This window comes from Miniopterus natalensis, chromosome 13, assembly GCF_054644295.1.
Source record: "Miniopterus natalensis isolate mMinNat1 chromosome 13, mMinNat1.hap1, whole genome shotgun sequence".
Classification (NCBI taxonomy): Eukaryota; Metazoa; Chordata; class Mammalia; order Chiroptera; family Miniopteridae; genus Miniopterus; species Miniopterus natalensis.
In genome coordinates, this window is record NC_142093.1 from 23,247,438 (window position 1) to 23,274,924 (window position 27,487).

The following is a 27,487-nucleotide window of genomic DNA, read 5'->3' on the forward strand; positions in this document are numbered from 1 at the left end:
TGGAAAGAGTGCGGGCAAAGGCAGAGAGGTGAGTGGCAGCGCTGGAGTGTCCTGGGATCTCTAGGCAGTAGGATGTATGAACTTGATGGAGGGCAGTGAAAAGTGAGGCTGGAGAAGGGGCAGCCACACCTGGAGGCATGGTTTGCTGGGCTCAGGTCCCCCCCCTTAAGCTCACAGACCATGGTGGAAGCTAAAGAGTGGTCATTTTTAGTGCCTCATTGGAGACTGGATTTTATTTATTTATTTTTTTGGAGACTGGATTTTAAAATGAATTTTTTGGGGATGCATCTGGAGAAGAGAAAACCAGAGGAGGGAAACCAGTTCAATGGCTTTCTTCAGATCTCAGTAAAAGGTGGCTAGAATGAGACTGGGGCTGTGTTAATTGGAATGGCCGGGGAAGTTGGAGAAGTATTTAGGAGGCAGAATCCACAGGACTTAGCGATTGATGGGTGTTGATGGCGAGAGAGAGAGAGAGAGAGAGAGAGAGAGAGAGAGAGAGGAGTTGAGAGTGCTTCCCAGGTTTCCTGCTCTGGTGAAATACAAGATAGTGGGAATTTGGGATGAGTTGCTGGGATGGAGGTGAGGGTGCAGTTTGGGAGCTGATGGAGAGGGGCCTGTGGAAGGCCGATGGGGGCGCAGTGAGAGGGTAGGATCTATGGGAAAGGAGGTCATGTCCTTCCCTGGTGGCTCCTGGCAGTTGCTGTGGGTCTGAGGGTGGTGACCAGAGCTGGTGGGAAACTGAGTCAGAGTTACAGCTTGGCTGCTGTGATTGCGGCCAATCTTGTACCTCTCCTCCTTTCCTTTCCTAGAAAATGTGGAAATAATACCATCCATCTAGATTGATGTTTAAAGCAATACTGTATTTCTTTTTTTCTTTCTTTTGTATGTGGATTTATTTATTTAATACTGTATTTCATTGAGCCTTTTACCTGTTAACATCTACGAATTTCAGATACATCTTACAAGGGTAGCCTATTATACTTTAATTAGAAGCATTTTTCTTAATGGTAGATAAAATAATGGCCCATCTTAAAAGTGATAGTGTCTTAGATTAGATGAACTGCTATAATTAATGTCTTTTGAAAATCTTAATAGAGTAAGACAATTACAAGGTCTTTGACAGACTACCTTCCCCTGAAGATAAGGCTGTCTTCTGGCTTAATCTTCATGACAACAAACAAATTAAAATATATGAAGGCATAATTCTAAACAAATGGAATAAACCATGGAGGGAAGCTGGGAATGCTCCTCTTAGCCCCTAGTCATGGCAGCAGACTTGCTATTTCTCTAAAAGCAGGTTTGAATGCACATGGGCTTCCCTTTTGTTCCACAGGGATCCAGTTCAGTGATTCTCACCTTCAGTGTGAATTAAGATCATTGGACATAGAAGCATAAACACACATTACATATACTCTGTCTGTATGTGGTATGGGTGATAGATTTTCTAGGATAATTTTGACTGTTTTAACTTTTGTGGTCCCTGACTTGAGAGCACAGCTAGTGTCTGTATACAGAGCAGTGTTCTCACCTGCTGACTGAGGAAGGCTCAGGTGTTATGTGCACTCTCACGGAGCTAGAGCGGAGCCAGCTGACTCACTTTATGAAAGGATTGCCAGGTACGGCTCTGTGGACAGAGGTGCATATATTTTTTTAAGTAAAATGTGGCTTGAAAGGTGGAACTTGATTTCTAAACAACATGCCAAGGCAATTTTAAAGAAATTCCGATTTTAAAATGCCTCAGAAAGGGGTGTGTTTTAGGGGAATCATTTTACCACCACAAGGCCTGGAGAAAAGGGAGAATATTTAGTTGCAAGAGAGCAGGATCTGGTCTATGCCCGGGTGTTTGAATTGCACCAGGTGAAGTGGTCATTTGGCTGTGATCATTTTGCACCACAGAATGAGATATTTGGAATTAAATCCCAGCACAGGAAGGTTGGACAGTGCTTTGGGGCCTGGACGGGATTATAGGAGCTGGAACTAACCCTGAAATGTCACACTTGCAGTGTCAGTAGTCAAGCTCCCCCGGGCATTTTGCCACAGGGGCAGTTTTGGCTGCCATTGGAAGGTGGCCTGTGACTCTGCTTTTCCCTCTGGCATCATCAGAGAGAGGGAAGGGTTTGCCTGGATCCCGTAGTCCCTGCTTATCACATTGGACCTAAGAGAGTGGTGATGGGAGGCTTTTAGCCTGACTCCCTCTCTGTTCCCAGCTGTAATCTGGCCTTTAATATTTGTCGATGGCTTGGATTTGGACGGTCCTGGGTTTTTACCGTCTTTAGCTGTAATGAAGACCGGCGCAGCCACTGTGGGCTCTGCTCTATTTAGGCCAAAGGAATAAATGTTTAGTAAATTGTTTCTGAAATGTTTTAGAAACAGAGTGCTTTCCCCCCAAATATTGTATACAGTGTAAATTTAGTTACTTTTAAACAATGTATTATGCTTTTTGGGGGGCGGGGGGGTAGTCCCATAAAATAGTCTGTGTAAACTTGCAGATTCTGCGGACCATGTTTTTAAGCGAGCCAAGCTAGAAGTCAGGATTCCCGGCCTCTCACCCTCGCCCCATCCCAGGAGAGAAGCCTTTGGCCACGCATTTGAGCCAAGACTCAGAGTCACTGTCTTGCAGGAACATAGTTCTCCCTTCCTGGACCAGGGGTCCTGGGCTGTCTGTGACTGATTTATCGTTGTCACCACTCCCACAGCATTAAATTCAGTGTCTTGCCTGCCAAGAGTGCTCATTGTACAAGCCTAGTGAGAACTTTACGAAGATGCCACAGCCAGTAGACGCAAACTTAGTGCAATGTAGCCAAAGCTGAGAGCTATTAGGAAAAATCGTGGAGTGGCTCTCTGTCCTGACTAAGCATCAACATCATGTGGAGCAACTTTAAAGAATACAAATGCCTATTTGGTACTTTCTGTTTTAGATTCTACATGTGAATCTAAAATCATACAGTTTTTGCCCTTTTATGTCCTACTTATTTCACTTAGCATAATACTCTCAAGATCCATCTATGTTGTTGCAAATGACACAATTTCGTCTTTTTTATGGCTGAGTAGTATTCCATTGTGTATGTGTATGTGTGCATGTATGTGTGTGTGTGTGTGTATCACATTTTTTAATCCATTTATCTGTTAGTGAACATTTAGGTTGCTTCCATATCTTGATAATTGTAAATAATGCTGCAGTGAACATAGAGGTGCATGTATCTTTACAGATTAGTGCTTTCATATTTTTCGGGGGAAATACCAAGAAGAGGAATTGCTGGATCCAGTGGTAGTTCTATTCTTAACTTTTAAAGGAACCTCCACACCCAGATACAGAAACAAAATGATGGTTACCAGGCATGAGGAGGGAAAGGTGAATTGGGTAAGGGGGGTCAAATATATGGTAAAGGAAGAAAACCAGACTTTTCTAAGCACTTACTGTTTGTTCACAGCTCTGCTGCTTAAATCCTTTATAGAATTTGGTTAGATATGTGGACACAAAGGAGAAGAAATTGAAAAAGACAAGTCCGAGACCCAATAATTAGAATAGCTAAGTCATAAATATCTTTTATGATATCTTTTTAGATATGCTCTGTGCATTAGTTTATCTGATCTTTATAGGAACCCAATGAGTTAGACACTATTTTTGCAATCCCTGTTTTATAGATGAGAAAATAGAGGCCCAGAGAGTACAACTTGCCTAAAATCATGCAGCTGGGTTCAGTCCCAGCCTGGCTACATGGTTGTATGCTCTTCACCACCACAGACAAGGCCTCTTAAGGAGTTCAGAGCCTGTGAGGGGTAATTACACAATTAGAGATGAATCCTCTCTTTTTGGCTGGGTTTTGTGCCTCTCTCTGCGCTCAGCCCACTCAAACAGCACACCACGGTGTTGTTTACTTGTGCCTGCTCTTTCCTTGTCTGCCTCCTTGGGCTTTGACTTCTGGAGAACAGAAGTGGGTCTTACAAGCACAGACCCTGGCGACTCAAGATCCTCAAAAAACTTTCACTTATTGAGAGCTTATGCTAAGTAGTTGCATGCATTATCTCATTTATCCTATTACAGATCTCCTGTTTTATGCTGAAAGAAATGACTTTTAGAGAGGCCAAGAAACTTGCCCAAGGTCACACAGCCATCTAGCATGTCTGTGTCCGTGCCATTGAGCTCCCATGCCCAACTCAGGAAATGTCTTTTACTAGATGTAATCTTGAGCAAGCCACACAACTGGTCTCTGCCTTTTTATCTATAAATTGGGGATGAAAATCCCGACCTTGCAATGTCACTGTAAAAGTGTAATATACGTAAAGTGTTAGGCCCTGCGGCTCGCACAAACTAGGCAATCACAAATAGTGACAAGAGAATCATCAAGGATGGGCTTTCACACTCGGCATTTTTAAAGGTGAAATCTGCACACAGTGTTTTCTTGTCTTTGCTGATGGCCCAGAATCATAACTGCCAATTTCTTAAAAGCACAGTGTTTCACACAGAAATGAGAATAGCTATATGAATAAAGGTGGTAGGTAGGGGTTGATGTCTATACAAAAACAGAAAATAGCAAAGGGGACAGGAAAGCCATCTGTAGACATGGAAAAGAGCAGGGTGCAATTTAAACAGCATCACTCCCAATTCACCTCTCCCTTTGGGGTAAGACCTCCCGGAGTACCCAGCTGCTCAGCATTCATGGCCCCTACAGTCCAGCCCAGTGGTTCTTGAACCCCGGCCCAGCTTCATCAGCATCTCCTGGGAACTTGTTAGAAATTCAGATTCTGAGGCCCCCACTCTAGACCCCCCGAAACAGTGACCCTGGGGTGGAGCCCAGCAAGCCTTCGATGCACACTCGAGTTTGAGAATTATTGCCCCAGTGTAGCCCCCGGCCCCCACCCTTGCCCAGTTCTACTTTCTCTCCCGCTGCTGCTTGACACAAACTCTTCCAGCCAGACTGGTTTCCCTCTTAAAAATACAAGGGCCACTTCTACCCTCAGCCCCTTGCTGTGCTAATCCCTGCACTTGGAATATCCCACCCTTGACCTCACTGAGATCTGACCCATCCTCCAGGGCTGCCCTCAGAGCTCAGCTCACCTGGACTGCCTCGGACGTGCCAGCCAGCCCCAGGGCTCTAATCCTCTGTAACTCGTGGGGACCACCCATTCACTGCTAATTCTGTTCCAGTTAATTTCTCTGGAGCTTCGTCCGGTCGCCCACGCCAGAGCTGCAGGTGCCTGGCTGGCAAGGAAGGGGCCAGTTCTCCCTTTGCCCTCCAACGTTCAGTGTGTGTTTTACCGGTATGAGCACCAGTGGTAGACACTCCAAATGTACCTACCTACCTGATCAATTGACATTTCCAGGCTTGGAAGTTAGAGAAAACAAACTGTCGGAACTTGCCAGGGGGATCCTGTTCCTGTCGTCCTCGACGGTACATCACGGTCAGCACCAACCTCCCCATGACACCGTCAGGCCCCGTGCGCCGCCTTTTCACATCATTAGGGGAATCACCAGGTGTTGCTGGAGTGCTGATGAAACAATTATCACCGCTCCCTGGCTTCCTGCTTGTGTGGAGCCAAAGTCACCAGCCCTGCCAGCCCTTCCCTCTGCCACTGAGCTAGCTGCCAGGCTTGGAGCCCCCGCTGCCAGGTGGTGGGCGGGGCGGAGAGTTCTCAGTGCACCTGGCCCTGCTCAGCTGAAGATGCTCTCCGGGCTGCAGAGACCATGTTGTTCTAGGTAGAAAGAAGTAGATCATTTTAGAGCTGGGAATCATCTGGTCTCGTCTCAGGGAATCTGAGAGCCAATGAGAGAAGGTGCTTGGCTCAGTCACACGGCTAATTAGGAGCTGAGCTGAAGGGGACACCAGCTTCCCTGACCCCTAGCTTAGTGCTCATTCTCCAAGTGGACCTGGGGTTGGCATGCATAGAGCTATAATTTGTCCCCTATTCACTGCCCGGCCAGTCTTTGTAAATCACTACTGTACCCAGCCCCGTCCGTATGCACAGGATCTAGCACCTGATAGTGCTCACCTATCCGATGACTTCTTCCCTCTGTGACCTATGTGGCAGTGAGACTGAGGGGCGCTCCTTAAAGAAAATGAACCTGGGCTGGGTACGTGCTGGACTGATGGGAAAGGCTGCGACCCTCCTTGTCCTGAAACTCTCCAGGCCTTCACATCAGTCCCTGACCTAAACCTTCTCAGGAACAAGATGGGGTTTAAATTGATAAGTTTGTGTTAGAACCTGGGCAGTTGAAAACCTTGTGCTGATTTGTCATCCTAAAGCTGGAATAGTAAGTAACTGTCACTCATAACTATTTCTGATACTAATGAACACTTAGAATGTGACCTTGAGAAGCATTTTAAGTAAGGGCTCTGGGGCGGAGGTGGAAGCACCATGACTGATTACTGATCTCTGCCAAGAACAGTCTAAAGGAGAATTTACAGCTGTGTGAAGATGAAATCATTACAGATTCTATTAGTAAAAATTTGTCTTGGAAGTTGTTTCATCATTAGGTTGAACTGTAACCAAAAACCTGAACAACAGTGACTTAAACAAGATAAACGTGTTTTTCATACACATAAAAGTCTGGGTGAAGTCCAAGGTGGACATGGTGCTCAGGAGTCTCAGAGACCCAGGCCCCTTTTAACTCGGGTGGTCTCAGTCTTATCTAAGACGGCACCGTCTGTTCCAGACAGCAGGCTAGAGCAAAGGATTATGAAAGGATACTTTTTTGAAAAGGTAATATCATGACCATCATAGAAATGTAAAATAAACACACTGTAAAGATTTTATTTGCCTCAATTAATGAGGGACCTAGTAAGATGTTCTGGCTGGGTTCAAAGGAGAGCTAAAAGCACACACACACTTGCAGGCCGCCAGGCCCGCCAGGAATGCTGATGTGAGCCTACGATTAGATGTAAAACTGATCGGTATTCATTCAGTGCACTATCGACCTCGCCTCCACTGGACATCATTTGCATCTTTATGAGCGGGGCTCCTTGCATTAGTGACAGTGCTCTCCACTCCCCGGCTTCTAAATAACTCCAGGCCAACCCAGTCTGACATAACACAGAAGTGTGCTCTAGACAGGACACCGGTAATGTTTTTGTCCACTTCACCATTTTTTCCTGACAAGATAAAGATGAAGCAAGTAAAGGGAGTACATCTGCTTTCTCTTGAAAGTTCCAAAAAATTGCCACATATGCATTTGCTTACATCCTATGGCCGGGACCGAGTCATCTGGCTGCACCTCGGGCAGGGGGTTTGGGAATGTGGTCCTCATAAATTCTCTCGTATTTGAAGGGGCACATAGGTAAGGGGGAGAGGCAGCGGCCTCTGCCTTAACTGTCGCCTGTGGGTTTTAATCGCAAAAAATCAGAGGCAACTAAAGTCCCTCAGGTAACTGGTCCGTCCCCCTAATGGACTTGTATGCAGTCACTGAAAGAAGGGGGCAGCTGTGTAAGTACTGATGCAAAAGTCTTCCAGAGAGATTGTTTGGGGAAAAAATACATGCAGAAGCCTACGTATAACAGGCTACTGTTTGAGTGGAAAACAATACGTGAATATGCGTGCGGATACATAGCTTCTCTCTGAAAGGAACAAGAAAGGAGTAGCAGTTTCTGGGTGACCGGGGGCCAGAGAAAAAAGAAGACTGACTTGTCATTATAATTGTTTTTGGTACTCTGAATCCATACCATGTTCATGTATAATCTATTGTTAATAAAAGAAAAGTGCCCTAGCCTGTTTAGCTCAGTGGTTAGAGCTCGGCCCAAGGACTGAAGAAGGGTCGTGGGTTCGATTCCGGTCAAGGGCAGAACCTCAGTTGAAGACTCGATCCCCAGCCCCTGTTGGGGTACGTGCAGGACGCAACCAATTGATGTGTCTCTCTGACATCTGTGTTTCTCTCTCTCCCCCACCCCATCCTTCCACTCTCTCTAGGAAATCAATGGAAAAAATATCCTTGGGTGGGAATTAACAAAATAAGGAAATAAAATAAAATAAAAGTCACCATTATGATGGCTCTAAAGGAAATGGGAGTTGGTCTGAGACTGCAGTGGGGGGAGGTTTCTAGACTGTTACAACAGGTTGCCCAGCGATCAGAAGAAGTGAGAGGCTTGGAGAAGAAGAAAGATGAACCCTAGAATAAAACGCACATGATAGGGAAGCTTTTCACTGCATATCCTTTTGATTCTTGAATTTTGAACCACTTGGATTTAATATTATTTTAAAATCTTACTACTATTTCTAAATATTAAACGAAAATTTAAAATTATGGTAGCTATTACAGATGTGCACACCTCTGCACACCCTTTCTTATATATCTATGTATCTACAGCCATATCTATATCTCTGTATGTTCCTGTCTGGGGGGTTCCACTATAGGGGAAATCTCCTGGCACTGTTTGTAGTCATCTCTTCTCAAGTGGGAAGCAGAGTGAGCCGAGAGTTAAGAAGCCTGGGCTGTGGCCTGAGCCTCAACCCCGGTGGGCTATGTGACTTCGGGTGGGTCATCCCGCCTCTCTGGAGAGACCCCCTCAGTAAAAGAGACTTACATCCACTTGTTACCCTTACCTTCCAGGGACACTCTCGGGATTTGGGGGGAGGTGACCTGTCGGCGCTGATGAAAATGTAAAGCATAATTCAGATGCAAAGGATTATCATTACCCACTGAGAGAGAGGGAGTCGCAGAGCTCAGAGCTCACGCAGGAAAGTCTGTCTTAGCAGTGGAAAGGCTGCTTGAAACATGAAGCTTGAAGAGTGAACTATGGAGGTGGCAGCCAGTAAAACCAGTATTTATGGAGCATGGTGTATGTCGAACCCTGTGCTGCGGGCACAGTGGCATGAGCGGGGAGGTAGGCGGGCGCAGAGTGTGATGGTGCAGAGTGCAAACGCCATTAGTGCTGGCTCCTGCTACCTGCTGGGTGACCTCGGGCTGGTGACTGGGCCTCTCTGGGCCTCAGTGTTCTCTTCTGTACAATGGGAGTGATATCAGTACCCACCTCATAGGCTTGTCGTGAGGATGAATGAGTTAATAGATGTAAGACACTTACAACAACGATGCCTGGCACATAGAAATGCTATGAAATGGTAACGATAGTACCTGCACAGCGTAGCTGGTGCTGATAGTAAAGTACCTTTAATTGTGAAGCACCGAGCACAGGGCCTGGAGCCCAGCGAGGTGGCCTCGCGGTAGGAGAGGTGGTTTGCACAGAAGCACATGTGTGATCAGCAGTGTTCTCTGCTCTTGTGTAACGTACTAGCTAGTGGTGGAAAGGCTCGTGTGAAACAGCACAGCACCAACAAACAATAGTACCCAGGGTGAGTAATTAAACACTGAGTCTGCATGTTAGAGTAAGCCTTGGCAGGTTAGCAAGTATCTTAAGGAGAGTATTTAGCTCGGTTGTGAGCAGCACCAAGGGCAATTAGTAGAAAATGGCTTAGAAAATTCCATTTCTGGGGTTTCCTGGCCCCACTAACAGCCCAGGAATGAGCCTTGTTTGGGATGGAGTTAATAAGTTTTTGGCATGAAGTTCCAGGCTCAAAACTTCAGGGAATTTGGCATTATCTCATCCAGTGTGCTAATCACCGGCCGGGAAGCCATTACACCATCCTGAGGCACTTATCTAAGGTGATTCAGAGTCACAGCTGCCTCTGTGGTCCCGGGATGGGCTCCCAGCTTCCCTCTGCCGTGGCCTTGCTGGCCAGCCAGGGGTCAGTTTTGTAAAAAAGCCTTGAAGTGACCCCCTGGCTGCATTAGCAGAAAAGGGCTCATGGGGTTAATGTCTGGGTGCAGATGGCTCTCTTACTGGTCAGTCTTTGCTGGGAAACAGATGCAGGTGATAATGACAGGGCTGTCCCTAAGCAGAGAGGAGGGGGAGGGGGCAGCTTTGTCTTCCCATTTCCTTACAAATGTATGCCCAGCCCCCTGGTTTAACACCCTGTGGGGCATGAAGGTGCCTCAGGAGCCACATGTTCCTTTTCACAGACCCAGGGGAGTGCAAGGGGCTCCCACGGAGATGGAGAGATGAGACGAGCCAGACCCAGAGCTCAGGTCACCAGATTCCCGGGAATCTGGGCACACAGGGCAGAGAGGGGGCAAAGCAGGCAGAGTTGGGTCCAAACTGTGGCCTGTCACGAGTTTTCCTCTGTAAAATGGAAATGACCCTCTAGGGCGTATGTCAGGAATTATTGAGGTAGTGCGAGGCACCTAATTTGGCCTGTGGAGCTTGCATTCCAGAATGTCTACAGTGGTTCTCTCCTGTTTGGACATAAATACAACTGAGCTGAGCTGGATGTTTGTGAAACCTAACCCTTGGAAAGCAGGCGTGGTTAACTAGAAATGAGTCTAGTTTATGTGCGTCCATCATGCGTCAGATACACTGACCCTTTCCAGGGAGCAGAGCCCCGAGAGTAGGCAGGGCAATCAGGAAAGTTCCTCCCCAACCCCAACCACCTCCCCAGAAATTGATTTTGAGAAAGCAATGAGATTGGGTAGCTGGATTTCAGGTGGAGTGGCAAAGAAGGATACCACCCCCCAGCTGTGGGGATGACCCTTGTGGTGACCTTGGACCTGAGCATGCCTTTGATGCCTGGTTGAGAGAATCATGAAGCCAGAGCTGGAGGTTGGAAATGTCAAACTTGATGGGTTTGATGCAATTCAGCCGTCCAGGAATGATGCAGAGCCATTTTCCCATAGGACCTGGGACCTGAGTAACCTGGTGGCCCCCATCCCCTTGCCCTGCTGTAGAGGCTGTCAGGTGACTCCACAGAAGTGCTCGCTCCAGGGGAGGCTCTGTTTCCAGGCTGCAGCTGGAGGTCAGAGCCCTGTCTCTGTCCAGATCTCTGGTTTGGCTTCATTCCTGGCACCACTGCTGGGGTCCGAGCTCAGCCTTCCTCCAGTGGGATTTGAGGAATCTTTCATGCTGAAAATCGGGAAGGCAAATAAAACTCATGGACCAAATATATATGTGGACAAGGAGGGATGGGCAATCCCACATTGCTGCCAGTTTGAAAGGAAATGAGTGGCCCCAATACTCCTGGGATCCAAGCTCCGAGGTGCGAGCCAGGCATCTTGATTCTTTCAAGGCCTCGGGCACATTCAGGAGGTGGCTTAGGCGCCAAGAATATTTGGTGCAACAGAGTTGCTGAAATGTCCTAGCCCTGGATAACGTCTTGCAGGCGCTTTATACTCTCTGGAGGGAGGGGGAGGAGAGAGGGGGGACTTCATAGCACCTCAGTCACAGGCTGCACTTGTCCAGATGGGCCCTTAGGGGGAGAAGAGGGCCAGGAAGGGGTTTGGGGATGCCATCCCAGGTCCCAGGCGTCCCAGGCTTGGAGGCCCTGGCAACCTGACTTCTCCCAAAATGAACCAATAAAGGCGTTGGATTGGGTGCTAAGTTCCTTTTGGCTCTAAAGCCCCAAGCTCCCAGCTCCTGGTCTGAAATGGTTCCAGCTGCACTCATTCAGAGCAGGGTTCCATGTTCCCACCCTGTGTCATATACTCGTACCCCGCCCCCCGCCCCCCCCCCACTTCCCCCCAAGGAGAATTACCCTGTGGCATAATTTAGTTCCCAAGCCAGAGCCTCATTACCATTTAAGAAGGCACTAATCTCATAAGAGGATTACACAGGAAATTTGATATAGCAGCTTTCCCCCTTTCTTTGGTGGTTCAGGGTCAAAAATATGATTTTTTAAAAAATTTTACAGTGTTAAACAAGAAATGCCTAACACTGTAAAGTGTTGGTCTGGAGCCAAAAGAAAGCAGTGTGTGCTTTGAGCTGTGGCCACAGCAGGCGGCTGTGATTCCGGGTGTTTTGAATCCTTTCTTCTCCAGAGCTTAGGCAGTGCCTTCCCAGACTGACCCAGTGGGGCCATTCTCTTCCTTGACCTTGTCTTACGGGCTCCTGACCTCACTTTGTGTTTCATTGTCTCCTTCCAGTTCTCAGCCCTGCGTACTTAGCCCTTTCTTCCTGGGTTCCTTCCATTTGACCTCAGTGAAGGTTGGTGCCTAGAAGCACTTTCTGATCAGTCACTGGAGTGGGAGACAACCTAAGTGACTGTAAATAACCAGCCATTTTCAGCCAGAGTCCCCACCCTCCATGCAGGGAGAGTATTTGATTGATAGGATATTCCAGCAACTGGACTACTTTATCTTATATGGGTATTGTTGGGGGCTGGCGCCACTGCTGGCAGTTCCCACCATCAGCACCAGGGGTCTGGCTCTGCCTCTGCCACTGTCCAGTGAGATGATCCAGGTACAGCGTCCTCAAGTCTCACTTTTTCCATCTGAAAAATGGGAGCGACACCATCCACTCCTTCAATCCAGTGCCAGCACTGGGCTGATGGTCATGAATGCCGAGAAACACAGTGAGAGAGGAGTGTGGGTGCATTTAGGAATATGGCAGTTAAAGCAAGACCCAGTCCAGGTGTGGATGGCACTGCCACTTAACCGCTTCTCTTGGTCTGTGAGGAGCACTGGAAAGACACGGTTTTATTTATATTTTGTACTTATATATTGTGTTTATCTGTTCACTTATCTCAACCACTGGCATTCCCACTACTGCTGTGGCCTCGCCCTGCGGAACCCTGAGCCGGAGCTTTGGCCTGTGGCTTCCTCAGGGAGCGTGTGACCTCAGGGTGCGCGTTACAGACCCGGTTCCTCTGTCCTGAGTGCCACGCCAACTGTCAGTGACCAGGCTGCGTGGTATTTGTCCGCTATCCCCTGGACTGTAGTGAGACTGGAAGTTCTGGGGTGCCCGGGCCCTCTGGAACGAGGACATCAATTAGTGATTTTTCTTCGGGATGAGACCGGGGGGCGCACTGTCTCTAGGATGCGGCACACGTGTGGGTGGCTGGGCACCTCACCGTCCTGAAGACCGAGAGGCGCCCCTGCCTTTCTGTGTCACCTCAACGGGACAGTACAGCAATGGCCACACTCTAAACTTCTTGCGAAACTCCTGGCTTTTGTTGCTTTGTTTTCTTTTCAATTAATCTTTCCTTGTTCTTAGATCCCTGCCATTTTATTATAATTATTTTTCAAGACTTAGTTTTTGGAATACTCTTGCCCTTCCTTCTGCCCTGTCACCACCCTGCTCCTGCCCTGGCCCCTCCTCATGCCACACTCCCCCCCCCACCCCATATATCAGACTGCCCTTCCCCGCCTTCAGTCACCCCTTTTCCATCTTGATCTTCCTGTCAATCTCCAGTTTCCTTTCCTAAATCGTTAGAGGGTAAACTGGCCCAAGGGCTGAATGAAGGGGTAGGTTTAATTGCTTTCAGAGGTGTTGCACTGTTTTGTTTTTTTTAGACACTCAAATCTCGAGGGGTGTGAGTTTTTAAAGGGCTATATAAAAATTTTTTAAATTGAGTTTTAGAGAGAGAGGAAGGGAGAGGGAGAAGGAGAGAGAAATATCGATGTGAGAGCGAAACATCGATGGGCTGCCTCCTGCACCCCCCCCCCCCCCCCCCGGGGATCGAGCCCAAAACCCAGGCAATGTGCCCCGACTGGGAATCCAACCAGCGACCTTTTGGTGCCTGGGGTGGCGCTCAACCAGCTGAGCCACAGCAGTCAGGGCCTAGCCAACTTCTTACTGGGTGTTACAATCTGCATGTAACAGGGCTTTACAGTTTGCCAAATACCAACTTTCAAATATCTTTTAAAATCTTCGAACAGCCCTCAAACTCTGTTGACATGGAGGCTGAACTGGGTTTAGTGGCCCTTCCGATGCCACCCTGTTAATAAAGGGAAGCTGGGAGTGGGGTCCTGTGGTTTGGGGCCCAGGCAGTGTCCTCTCTACCTGCCTGCGGAGAGCCTGGAGCAGCGTTCTGGGCAAGAGGCAGGGGTCCACCCAGCTGCGGTGGCAATCAGACAAGGCTCAGGCTCCCTGGAGCTTCTCCTTTTGAACCCGAAAGTCCTGCAGAGTTTACCTAGGAGAACAGAAGGTGGCAGGTTTAGAATTTGGTGATTTTCTCGCTTTTGGCACAATAGGAATTTCAGAGTCATTTTGCATTATCAGTCAGTCCATAAGGTAAAATTAATTATCCGTCACATAGAAATGTAAGTTCTGTGTTTGTTTTTGGCACTCATAGGACATGTTTTTGTTACATCAAAGTGTTCATTCCAAATATTTGGGATCGAAGACATAAACAAAAATCCATCCTGCGACTCTGAATCCTGGATTTGAGAGTTGACTTTCGTCTGAGCCATAAGGATAACATTTATGAGATCAATACCCCACAGGAAGTTTTAGCAGAGAAAGAACCAACTAGCCCGGGTTTCAGTCAGTGTAACAGATGTTTGCTTAGGAGGGACAGGACTCTGGTGGGCAAGCCTCAGAAACTGAGTTATTAAACGAGATCATCTAAAGGGTTCATCTGAAATTTTGGGATTCAGCCCAAAATTTCCATCTGCCTTATCTCCTTCCCTGCCAGCTCTTTGAGCTGACAGTTTGAATTCAGAAGAACAGAAACCTCAAACGAGCCTCTGGCTTTGGGGGAAGGTGACCACCATAGTCTTAACAGCAGGAGGTGGAGACCTGTTTCGGATCTTTTTAATGCCCCGCTTTCTCCTTTGCCCTGCACTCACCACACATGTTTCCAAAACATGTGCCATGATAAAAACCTCTATAAACATTCTTGAATTTGCCATCAAGTGTATGCAGTAGCTCGAAAGAATCTGGTGTGTTTGCTAAGGAGAGAAAGTAAGTGAGGTCAGTGTGATGGCTTGAATGCGTGAGTAGATATTTCATGTTTGAAATGTTGAAGGCAAAAAGGGAGGTAGGAAGGCAAAAGAATTCAGGGGCAGTCTCCTGAAACAGGAAGATCTGTGTGAGGGTGAGACATTTGCTCTCTTGCCTCAACAAAGCAAAGGAGGAAATAATAGCCATGATGATGATGATAATGATGATAAATATTTACTCTGAAGGCATAGTTTATATGCATTTTATATAAATTAACAACAACTCTATGTTGTTACCCCACTTTGCAGATTGAGAATGAGGCATGAAGGGAGTAACTGACTTGCCCAAGGCCACCCTGCTATTAAGTAGAGCTGGAGCCCAGGAGGTCTAGCTCCCAAGCCCACTTTCTGTACTGTGGGATGGCTTCTCCTTGTCTTAAGAACTCACCTGGCTCAGAACGCTCCCTCTCCTCCGGAGAGAACACACTCTTATGAGTCAAGATCTATAGTGTGGATCCAAGAGGACGTGGTGTCCTCAGTTATTACAGCCGTGGAGCTGAGTGGCCATCCTGTTCCTCCAAGCTGGTGATTTCAGGGCTGAGTCTCTTCTTCCAGCTCGCTCTCTGCCAGGCTGGCTGGGGTTAGCATGTGGTTTTTCATGTGCTTGGACTGGGGGTGAGAGTCCAGGTGATGGAAGGACAGCACAGACACGGCGCAGACTGAGGGTGGGAGGTTGAAGGCCAGAGGCCAGGACAGATCTGGATGACACCGCATGGCAAGCTGGTTGGTGAAACTGTCACCTCAGAGCCTTGAGAGGCACCGACAGAAGCTTTGAAACCCATGGTGGTGTGCTGGGAAGTGCGGAATGTAACTCGAGTCGTAATTCATTTTTCCTGTAAAGTCTCAGACGCAGCTCTCTGAGTAAACGAAGAACAATGGTGAGACTACAGGGAAGCAGCTACACAAGGAAATAATTGCATCAAGATGGGGCTGGGCTGACTGTCTTCCTCATGGATGGGTCTAGGGTGGCTGTTTCTTTGAAAAGTCATGGGGAGTTGAGCAGGGGTTGGAAGTGATTGCTGGTCTGGGGAATGCAGATGGAACTTGGGTGCAGTCCATTTATAGGACTGAAATGAGCTCAGCAGCACAATAAAGGAGGCTGTTTTAGGGGGTTGGACTGAAGGAGTGACTCTACTGTGGGATTTTCCAGCTGAATGTAATGGAAACATCATGGAGCTTCAGTGTTTCTTGGTTTTACATCATTTCACAAGAAGAGTTAGTGACATGTTTCAAGTGCCCAGCATTGTCCCCTGTGCCTCTGCGGGAGAGGGACTCTCGCAGAAGAGTGAGAGTATTTGCAAACCTGCCTTTGAGGGGCCCAGTATTGAGAAGGGCAGCCCATTCTGGGTTGAGGGTGGCCTGAAAGTTTACAAAAATGTTATTTGAACTTTGGGGGTGGGGGTTGGAAGGAACAAACTGTGCCAAGGAAGGGAGGGTGGAATGAGAGAGGCCTGGTGTAGTGGGAGGGCAATATGGCTGAAGCATAAGGGGGTGGGAGAAAAAGTTGTAACTTGCAGTTGGGGCCGAGTTTTAAAGAATGTTAAATGCCAGCAAGAGAAGTTGTGACTTGTGGCAGTAGGAATTACAAACTTGAAGATTTTAACTTTGGTATTTGGAAGTGAGGTGCCTAGGGGGCCTTGTCCTTAAGTCTCGATTTAGGACCCAAATGCCAGCTGAAAGATTCTTTCTCTTCATTTGTTGAGTTCTTGGCTACTCTAAACACTGTTTTATGCATGATTGTTGCATCTTTACTCTGTGCTTGCTGAAGTTTACAGTTGAGGCGATTGAGGCTCTGAGAGATTGTCCTGGGTCATATGAGCAGAGGCAAGGCAAGAAACTTGGCCTTCATGTTCTTCTCTTCAGGATAACAAGCTGGAATCCTATGATGTCCTAGCTCTAGTGCCCTCACCTCCAGAGAGCTTGTTTAGGCCTGGTGACAGATCATCGTATGCAAGATTGCATGGAGCCAGCATCTCTCAGCCTCAAGTCATGAGGGAGCCAAGCTCAGGGTAGGAAGGTGGGGGGTTGTGTTCTGTGTTCAAAACTTCCAGAGTTAGTTTGGGATAATTCACTCCTTTCAAGTCTTCCATGCCCTATGGTACTCTCACAGGCTATAGGCACACGACCTATTTGTAATTCTTAGAAACTGGTTGGTTGATGGAAAGGAGGTGCAGCATTTTAAAAATATTGTTTATGTCTAGAGTCACTGTCTTTGACATTGGACACTTAGAAGTTGAAGTAATTATAGATTCTGAGGGGAGAGATGGAGCGTCACCGCCTGGAGTAGGAACAAGCAGCACAGGCTTATTGGACAGCTCCTATGTGCAGGACCTTTTGCTACGTTCTGGGGGCTGGGAGACAGGGAAGAAGTGGGAATATAAGGTAGGTATACCCCTGAAGAACTCCTTAGGAACCAGTAATACAGGTGAGAAAAGTGTTCCTGGTAGCCTGAATGATGCTCCGTGCCAAAGACTGGCTCAGCTGGAGAGCGCCAGGGGAGGCGCTAGGCGTCAGGCTGGGCCCCGGGAAGGAAAGCATTTGGAGTCCAGTGAAAGACTGATTTGGAGCCTGGTAGTCGTGGGAGTCCTTGGGCAGGGTGGTGCCTAGGAGCCTCGCTGCGGCATGGGGCGTTTGCAGTGGCAACTAAGCATGGGAGGGAAACGGGACAGTGTCGAGGAAATGGTGCTGTGTAGAACTGAATGTCACCCTGTGGACAGAGGGAAGTTTGGCGGAGAGGCCTCGTGATGACGTTTGTATTGTACATTGGCCGGCTGGGCTTCTATGTGTTGGGTGCGCTAGCACTGAGGGCGGTAAGAATAAGGGAAGACTAGGAGCTGCGAGGCCCGATTCTGTGAGGGCTGGCATCAGGGTGGCAGCAGGACCAAGGGCAGGCACAACAGCTTGTGAAGAAGGACTCAGGGGCTCAGTGACTGACTGGATACGAGGGGCAGAGTGGGGAGGACCAGGAGATGGCTCCAAGCGCAGGGCCTGGGAGAACAGGCTGTGGAAGGTTCTGGAGCTCGTCCAGCACTCTCTTTCCAAGTTCTTTGTATATATCTTTTCAGAAGTTATTGTGTAAAGTCAGCATACATCAGTTACTGTGTATATCAAATGTGTGTGTGCAACGGCACACAGACAGGAAAGCTGATGTTCCTGTCCTCTCCAGGGGGAGAAAAGTCATTTTGTAGTTTGGGGAAGGCCCGTGGCATTTTAAGGACTGTTGGTTTCCAGAGAATGAAGCTTGATCCAACCCCAGAGGAAAGTCCTGTGGCTCTTGGGAATAATTAGAAAGCAGGCAAAATTGGGTACCCACCAGCAGCTCCAGTAGAGAAGATGGGGCCCGGGGGAGCACAGCCCTCTGCAGCTCCCCACGCCCGGTCTGCTGGTAGTGGATGGCTTTGTTGTTGGAACTGGGAGTGAAGGGTAGGGGCCAGCGACCCCCAGCCCTGCACCGTTACTCCCTTCCTTTAGTTCCATTTTGGATTCCCAGCAAGGCCTCCGGGCAGCAGAGAGCTTCGGGCTTGCAGCCTGGCTGAGATGGCTCGGGGCTGAGGTGGGAAGGGTGCATCTGGGAATGCTGCGGGGAAGAGGTGTGACCCTGTGTCACTCAGTGAATGTGTTGCCTAATCAAGGGTTAAATGTTTCTCAAAAGATTGACTTCTCTTTTCTCTCTTAGTTGGGAGTGTTTGCTTTTCAACCTTCTCTCTGTAAGAAGAATTGCTCCTTAACTTTTTATTTTGGCAGCGATTCCCTTCTGCAGAGCTTAACTCCCAGGGGTCATTACCCGTATCCCCACAGAAGGTCCTGTGAGCCATGTGTAATGGCCCAAACAAAGCATGACTCTAGATAAGTGAAGTCTCTCCTTAGCCTTCTGATTGGGATAGCCACTTCCCTCTAAATAACACCTGTCACCCTCACCCCACCCCAGTCGCCCAGGTGCCATGCTGGGTGTGGGGAGACAAGGGTGAATGGGACCCTGTCCTGCAAGAGCCCAGCATTCCCCGGGGTTGTTCCTCTTTCTTGTCAAGCCCTGTGCCCCAGGTGATTGGTAAGGAGCGAAGTGGGCTCAGCTAGCGCTCTGAGTACTGCAGTGAATTCCCAGGGCTGTGGTTCTTGTCCTGAGAAGTCGGCACACAGACAACCACGTCCTTCCCACTGCCTCAAACAGCACACCCGGGGCTACCAGGTTTATCAGCAGTAGTTTGATCCTCTATTCTTTCTGGACAGACGGAAACTGGAATTTGTTGGAAAATATTTCACACCAAATGATTGGACTGTTGAATTCACTTTCTCAGAGAGGCTGTTGCAAGCTTTGGGTCCCATTCAATTGGGAAACCTGTGATTCAGTGATCGGCTAATGAATTAAAGAATCAGAGAGTAACTTGACCTATGAAAAGCAAGTGGTAGATCTTCTCATATTTGACCAGTTGGGTGCCAGGGTATGTGTTACACTCTGGGGAGAATTGCCCACAGTGACAAAGTCGGGGAGGAGCACAGAGGAAGCCACGAGTGGTCCGTGGCAGCGGTCCCCACAGCTGCTTGGTTTGAATGCCACGCGCAGGCTTTCGAGGACAGCATCTGTCATCTGCCTGGGCCAGAGAGCTTCAGGTTTTTCATGCTTGACTCCGGCTGCATTTTGTTTATTCCCCATGTTGTTCCCTGGGCCCGGTTCCACCTCCGGGGGCATGTTCAGCTCTGCGGCTGGCAGCCACAGCACAGCCGAGATGCGTGTGCTCTGAGCAGCTGCTTCTGTCCCTGGGCCGGTGGGGCTTTTTCACAGCAGCCGCCAGGCTGAGGGCCACAGCTCCCGGGCTGTGTGAGGTCAGGGGGCTGGCTCAGCTGACGCGGACCGCCCTTGGCACCCACCAGGTATGCTCAGCGGATCGCTGGCTTTTCCTCTGCGCTGCTGGGGCTGTCGCAGCCTCTGTCCCTGCAGGATGCCGACTTCGCCCATCAGGGCCACAGCTGAACATGGTCGTAGCAGTTTACTGGGCTTGGTGGCGGTGAGGTAGTCTGCAGGCAATCAGAGGGAATCGGGGATAATTTGCAGGCTTCAGCAGGACAGTCATATTGTTAACACAATTAGTGCATTAATCCTCTCTAATCATCTAAGGTAAACAGAGAGCCTTTGAAGTCAGGGGAAACATCTTCGTGAAGAAAGGCAAGGATGAAGTGACCCGCTCCTTTTTTCTCGAAAGCACTTATCCTTGTGAATTGTGAACAAAACATGAAAAGCAGTCACCACCTACTGCATGTTCGGGGAGGACCAGGGAGGGGGCTGGGGGAGCCTCTCGGGGTCACTCTGAAGAGGGCTAGAGTGGGCCACTGCGACTTGGCTGTATTCATCCCTTGTCCCCAGCACGGTGTTTGTTGACTGGCTGGAGCAGGAGGTGGGACGAGTGTGGGTTGAATGAGGCCCCCTGCTCCCCAGTTGAAGTCTGTAAGAAAACCTAGGATTACCATGGGACATTAGTCCAGCTGGGACACCGAAGCTGTCCACTCCCTCCCCCCTTCCTTCCCTCTTTTCCTCCCTTCCGCTTCTCCTCTTCCTCTCCTTTATGCCTCATCATGGAAAACTTCAGACATATACAGAAGGAGACAGAGTCAAATACTGACCCTCATGCGTCTTCCACACAGTTCCGACAGTTGTGACAACGCCTGACTTTCAGGAGGTGGTGAATGGTCACCACCCCGCCTCCGTGAGGGGTTTCTTATTTGCTGTGTGTTGCTCATCTGTCTGTTAATTGCTTATCTCTTCTTTCTCCTCCTTAGAAGATCAAGGGGCTGACAATTTAGGCCGATATGAAGGTTTACTGGGCCTAGGACCTGCATCCAGGGCAGAAGGGTGGAGAGGGCCGTGGCCCGGCTGGTGGGCCAGATGGATTCCTGAGCGGGACTGCCTTTTCATTTTCAGTTTTAACTCTTTTTCTTTCTTTTCTTTTTTTTTTTTTTGGTTAATCTTCACTGAGGATATTTTTTCCATTGATTTTTAGAGAGTGAAAGGGAGGGATGGCGGGAGGGGAGAGGGAAGAGAGAGAAGCATGGATGTGGGAGAGACACATCCATTGGTTGCTCTCGCACCCGCCCTGACCAGGGCCGGGGACTGAACCTGCAGTCCAGGCACGGAGCCCTTGACAGGAATCACACCTTCCGTGTGCAGGCTGACACTCTAACCACTGGGAAACACTGCCCAGGCCTGTTTTTAACTCTTTACAAGGCTACTTATCTTCAGCAAACCTGCCCACTCTGGAGCATGCTTATCCACAGGAATGAACCTAGGAATAGTCACTTCCATCACAGCAGCTCTCTGAGCATCGTCTGAGTTTTACTTGGCCTCTGTTCTCAATACTCTCACCCCTTTCCTGTGTCTTGCCTTACAATACATGAGGTTGCCCCTGTGGGGACCTTATGGCTCTGCAGCCTAAGAAGGCACCTTGGCAGGGGCTCAGGCACCAGCCTCTCACTCCAGCATTTTCCTGCAGCAGGCCTGGGACTTGGGGTGCCCCACTGCAGCCTCCCTTCCGCTGCTTCCTGACAGAATTTTGGAGGTGAGGTGTTTAATGGTCAGGGGAGGGACACTTAGTCTGTTACAGCAACAGCACAGGCAAACAGGCTTCCCAGAAATAGGAAATGCCTTTATGCTAAGTTCAAGCATTATTTCAGTTTTTCTACATTTCTTCCCTTACACACAAACCCCACCTTGTAACAAGTGCAGTGAGTTATTCAGCATTGCATGAAGTCAGTGTTACAACAGGCTTAATAAAAACTGTGTGTGTATGAGAGCGGGAGAGCGAGAGAGATTTTTGTCATCTCTTTTGAAGACACATAGAAAGCTAAAAAAAAAAAAGCAAGTCCTTTATAAGCCACATGTCTGCGTCGAGTGTGTATTTGGTGGCGGTGGTTCGGAGAGAGAAAGGAGAGAAGTCAGAGTGGACCCCACCAGGGTGTAGAGGTCAAGGTCTTTTTAGATACCTGGCAGGTCTCTCCTCATCTTCCCCATCCGCATGTGTTGGAAGGCCTCTGGGATCAGTTCTCCCCACTCCAGTCTCATAGCTGAAACTACAGACCCATATCCCTTATCCAAAATAGGCCAGATTTTAGAAATTCAGACTTTTCTTTATTCCAGAAGGTGAATACAGTATATATTCTGTACATTATATAACACCCCAGCAGATTCTGGGGCATCCCTTCATGATGAAACAAATTAATATTTCTATAACAAAATTGTATGAATATTCACAGTAGGTGGAATAAATATAGACAATAAATAGCCTTTGTGTCAGATTGGGTCAGGGTTTGCTGCCAAATGATTTTGACCTAAACTTCAAAAAAGGGTCCAGTTTTTAGAGGTTTTTTTGGATGTCAGGGATTGTGGATGTGCGCCATCTATCTGCTAGTGAGCACCGAAATCAGATCTTAAGCTCAGACCTCGTCCCTGAACTTCAGGTTTCTATATCCAGTTGCCTTGGCTGTCTCGGAGCTGTCTCCAGTGAGCCTGCCCAAACCCTGCTCCTGGTGCCCCACTCCCCTAGGTTCCACTCGGTCCCCTGCTCGGCCAAGGACAGTGCTCCGTTTTGCTCAGGCCAACAGTCTCCGTGCAGCCTTGAGCCCTCTCTCTGTCTCACACACTGTAGCCAATCCGTTGGCAACCCTCTACCTCCAAAATTTCTTCAGAATCTGACCACTTCACATCACCTCCACCACTCCGACCCTTCGTAGGCACCGTCATCTCTCACTTGAGTTCTTAGGATGGCCTCTAAGTTTCACCTGGATTACTGGGACGGCCTCCTTCGTGGCCTTCCTGCTTCCTCCTGTGTGCCTAAGGCTTATTCTCTGCCCGGCAGCCAGAGAGAGCCTTTCAAGTGTAAGGCGCATGTCACTGCTCTGCTCAGACTTTCCTCTGGCTCATCTCACTCAGAGCCAGAGCCCAAGTACTGACCTGACCACTCTCTGCCTCTCTAACTTCATGTCCCACTGCTCCTCCCCTCACTCTGCTCAGTCACACCCATCTCCTTCTACTCCTGGCACAGGCCAAGTCCTCTCCCACCTCTGGGCCTCTGCACTTGCTCTTCCCTCTGTCTGTTACTGCCCCTCTTACCGTCCCAGAAATCTGCAGGGCTTGCTCCTTTGAGTATCAGGAAGGCCTTCCTTCATAAATTAATAGATAGATGAACACAGTCACCAAACCCAAACTTTGAAACCTGCCTTTTTGCAACTAAGACATGAAATACTCTAAATGAACACCAGCAAAAGGTTCAGCACATTAGAAAAGATCTATTAGCTAAAAGTAGCTTCCAGTTACATCTACTCTAGGCAGTAAACAAAGCATGGACTCTTTCAAGGATAGATTTGAAAGTTTTAAACTTTATTTTCCCTTGATGCCTTTGAAAGGCTGAGGACTTTCTTTGTGCTTGGGTAGTGGTTTATTTCTTCTGTTTATTTCAAGCCCTGACTCCCTTAATTAAGTAGTGACTGTAGATGGTCATAAACTGTCTCAAAAAGTGGATGTGAGTTCATGGAATCCCTTTTATTCTGACATCCAGAGCTTGAACAGACAATTTTCAGATCCCCTTTGCTGTGTGCTTCAGAAGGTATCTTCCCTCCTAGCTCAGATGTTGGTATGGGTTGATGTAGGTCTAATTTGTGTCCAGCTGCATTAGCCTTTCCTATTATAGGCCTGGGACTTCAGCTGTGGGTCATTTACTCAGATGCCCGCATAGATTGCTTCGTCTAACTGTTTATTGTGCTTCAGTTTCCTTACCTGCGAACGAGAGGATTGAGCTACAGAATGTTCTTCAAGCAACAACAAATTTGTTGTTGGATTATTTAAATCACAACTTATAGTAGAAAGTAGAAGAAAAGCATAAAGTTCAGAAAACTATGGATATATACAAAAAAGAAAGTCACACATTATTCCACTCCCCCATAGATAACCTTTTTTCCCCTTTGTGTATGTACCTACCCCTTCACATAGTATTCTTACATAATTGGATTATAAACTACTTGTTCCTTTATAATCTCATTTTTCTCCACTTAATGCCATATTTTGAATGTCTTTCCATGTCAGTAAGTATAATTCTACAAGATTTTTTTCCTCACTATGGCATGGTATTTAATGATTTGAATATGCCACAAGTTATTTAAATAGTTTGCTATTATCGGACAATTAGTTTCTAAGTTTACACTTTTTAAAAATGCAGTAATAATCATCCTTGTATTTAAATTGTTTTTGCACATGTGTGATTTGGGATAAATTCCCAGAAGTAGAACTGCTAGGTCAGAGGACTGTTGTTATATAATGCTAAACCACTCTCTACAAATTGTGTGCCAACTTATACTTCATTAGCATTATGTTAGAGTGCCTATGTCTCCCCATTCTTATCAGCACTGGATAATATCATTTAAGATGACATATTTTTGAATTTTCCATTCAAGGTGGTCTTGGAGCAAATGCTTGTTTCTTTGCCTACCCAAGACCCAATCGAAGTAATAGGAAAGGAAAGAACGGGGGGTGGGATAAAATTCTGTAACAACCAAGTAAGCAGAGAGAAGCCATCGTTAAGCTATTTTAGTGCATTTCTGGGGATGAAAGCAGAGGACAGGGTGCAACTGATGGAATAGAATACAGGTACTGAAGAGCCTGGCCTGGAGCCAGCTGTTCTTCAGAGCTGTAAATGAGCTGGTTTGGAGACTATAGTTGCAAACCTCAGCAATCAGGAGTGAGATATGCAGCTGAAAACGTGTGACTGTCTGAAGGCCTGGATGTGGAACTGTATACTTCCTCACTGCCGAAATCCCTGGAGCCAGACCCAGTGTTAAAAAATTGGAAGTCTCTTTTAAAGAGAAGTGGTCTAATGGTTTGGGGAAGACTAGCAAGGCTGGTGTGGAGATCCCCTGCTTCCACTCTAACCCAGGGATTGTCAACTGTTTTCATCTCATGGCACACATAAATAAACGAATTACTTAAATTCTGCAGCACACTAAAAAAATGTATTTTTCTGCCGATCTGACAAAAAAATAGGTATAATTTTGATTCATTCACACGGAACGGCTGTTGCTGTGTTGGCTGTTGTCATTTTTTAATTTGACAATCTAAGGGAAAAGAGGTCAGGGCCCCTGACTAAATAGTCAGGTATTGCTTGTTTTAAAAATTCTTGCGGCACACCATGTGCCTCTTGTGGCACACCTGTTGAAAATCGCTGCTCTAAACCTAAGGCAAGTAGGCTTGTATTTGCATAAATACGTTGCATCCATAAACTAAAACAAAAAAGGAAAAAGATGCTATGAGAAAGGATGCATAGAAAATATGAAGGCGCTTCTGGAATTTCAACATATTGTAAGAAATAAAAAAATTCAGTGAAAGGTTGTAAAGGCAATCTCCTAGAATATGGACTAAAAACAGAGAAGAAATGGAAATATGTATAACAGATAGTAAGAGACATAGGGATCAGTTCTATTGGTCCAACATCTGAGAAATAAAAGTTTCATAGAGAAAATGGAGAAGAGGCCAATAGCAAAGGACAAATAGAAGAATATCTCCCACAAGTTCCGTTTCATTCAGCACAATGAATCAAAAAACACACACTCAGAGACATATCATTGTGAAATGTCAGAAACTGAAGATAAAAAAATTCCTAAAACTTCCAGAAAGTCAAAATAAAACAAAGCCATCTACTAAACAGAAAGCAGGCTGACATCAGAGTCCACTGGCAATATTTATGCAAGAAGAAAGTCCTGATAATGTCTTTTTTAAACCTTGATTTCTATATCCAGCCAAACTATCAATCATGTGTGAGAAGACAGGCCTGCAAGGTCTTAGAAAGCTGGCTTTCTATACACTCTTAATATTTCAATCAGAATGGACTTTCCTGGCAAAAACAAGGGAGTAACCCAGAACAGGGAAGATGATGGGTTCCAGCACCAGCAGCTGCACCCAGCAGAACTGTGAAAAGAAGTGACAACTCTACTGCTCTGCAGCCGACCAGAGAGCAGTCCGTCCAGCATAGGGAGAGGAGGACAGTGGGGGGTCTCGGGAAGGGCTAACCCTGAGATGAAAGGACCCCGGGAAAGCTCAAAGATCTGAGGAAGGCAATTGGTAGAGTGAGAAAAAACTCCACTTGAATTTGATACTGGTTATTTTCTCCATTGAGCGGCACTTGGCCCGTGGAAAAGAAAACATATATAATGCTATTTACAAAGTCATGTAGAAAACACTATTAATTAGTTTGCAGATTTTAGAACCAATGTATACACAGAATGTGAACTCAACTGCAGTTAGAGAACACGGATACGTGTCAGTGTTGACAGTCTAACAGTAAAGACGGGAGGTGGGGGGAGAGGCAGGCAGAGGATGGGGGGATGGGAGCACTGATGTCCTCTAGTGCGAACATGGAGGGTCAGGGGGTTCTGTAGTTCGTGGAACAAGAAATTGACATTTTGGGTTGCTCTTTTGCAGCTGTAGAAAAGAACAGAGAAGGAGCTGAGAATTGTGATATATAATTACTTTGTGGAAGGGGAAGTGGAGGGAGGTGGTGAGTGAACTAAACCTGCATCTGTCACATCAGCAAGGTGAGGGAGATTGTCTAAAATAAAAAGTCAGGAAATTGAGGTATAAACTTGTTTAGGGATGTGGCAGTGACCACCAGGAAAATCTAAGTAGAAATGATTAAAATTGGCTCTGTCTGGGCACTAATGGGCAAGGGGATTGTTGCTGCTCATTGTAAGTTCACATGTGGTCTTTTGTTATTTAAAACTGAGCATATTACGATGCTTAGTTTTGTTTGTATTGTGATAAGCAAATAGCACAGAAATACATCCCTAAAAGCAACATCGGCTAATTTGATAGGCAAAACAAAGGAAAAAATTAGCCTTTAATTTTATTTCTTTATTTATTTGAACTAAGTGAATTTAAAGTTAATTATGACTCTTCCATTTCATGCTTCTATGCGTTTTATAAACGTGTTCTTTTTCTCATACGACATAGTTCCAAATATATATGATGAAAAGTAGTGGCAAATAGGACTTGGCATACATAAAGATCACCCTACAGCAGTGTTTTCAGCAGGGCGTTGGTTCCCCAAAGCCAGACACCCTGCAGTGTATTTGCACCGTGTTGGCCGAGCCGCCCAGCAGGTTTCTGTCGGTTTGGAGCACCTGCGGTTATGAGCTCCAGGAGGACGGCGGAGTTTTACTTTCTCCACCGTCTTCTTTTTTATGGGCTTTATAATTTCTATCTTTTTATTTTATTATTTTTTAAAATATGTTTTTATTGATTTTAGAGAGAGGAAAGGAGGGGGAGAGAGAGAGAAACATTGATGTGAACGAGAAACACTGATTGGTTGCCTCTCACATGCACCCCAACCAGGGACTGAACCCGTAACCTGGGCATGTGCCCCCACTGGGAATGGAACCGGCAACTTTTCGGTGCACCATACGGCGCCCAACCAACCGAGCCACACTGGCCAGGGCGCTTCTTTTTTATTTTTTTTTAAGAGCTTATTTGAGCCAAACTGATGATATATGCTGGAGAGCAAGATCTCAAACACTCCTGAGTACAACAGGTGTTTTTTTAAGTTTTATTTTGACTTTTTTTAAATTACAGTTTACAGTCAATATTATTTTGTATTAGTTTCGGGTGTACAGCATAGTGGTTAGACAATCATACACTTTACAAAGCGATTTCCCCGATATTTTCAGTACCCACCTGGCACTATGCATAGTTATTACAATATTATTGACTAGAATTGTTCTTGTGTCCAAGAACCAGCTCTGTCATCGTGCTCACAG

At 47.1% G+C, this 27,487-nt stretch overlaps 1 protein-coding gene across 2 annotated transcripts in view; it reads left to right on the plus strand.

The window, feature by feature from the left end:
- Positions 1-27,487, plus strand: part of PRKCE (protein kinase C epsilon) — a 412,732-nt gene that overhangs the window by 123,195 nt on the left and 262,050 nt on the right. The window lies entirely within an intron of this gene.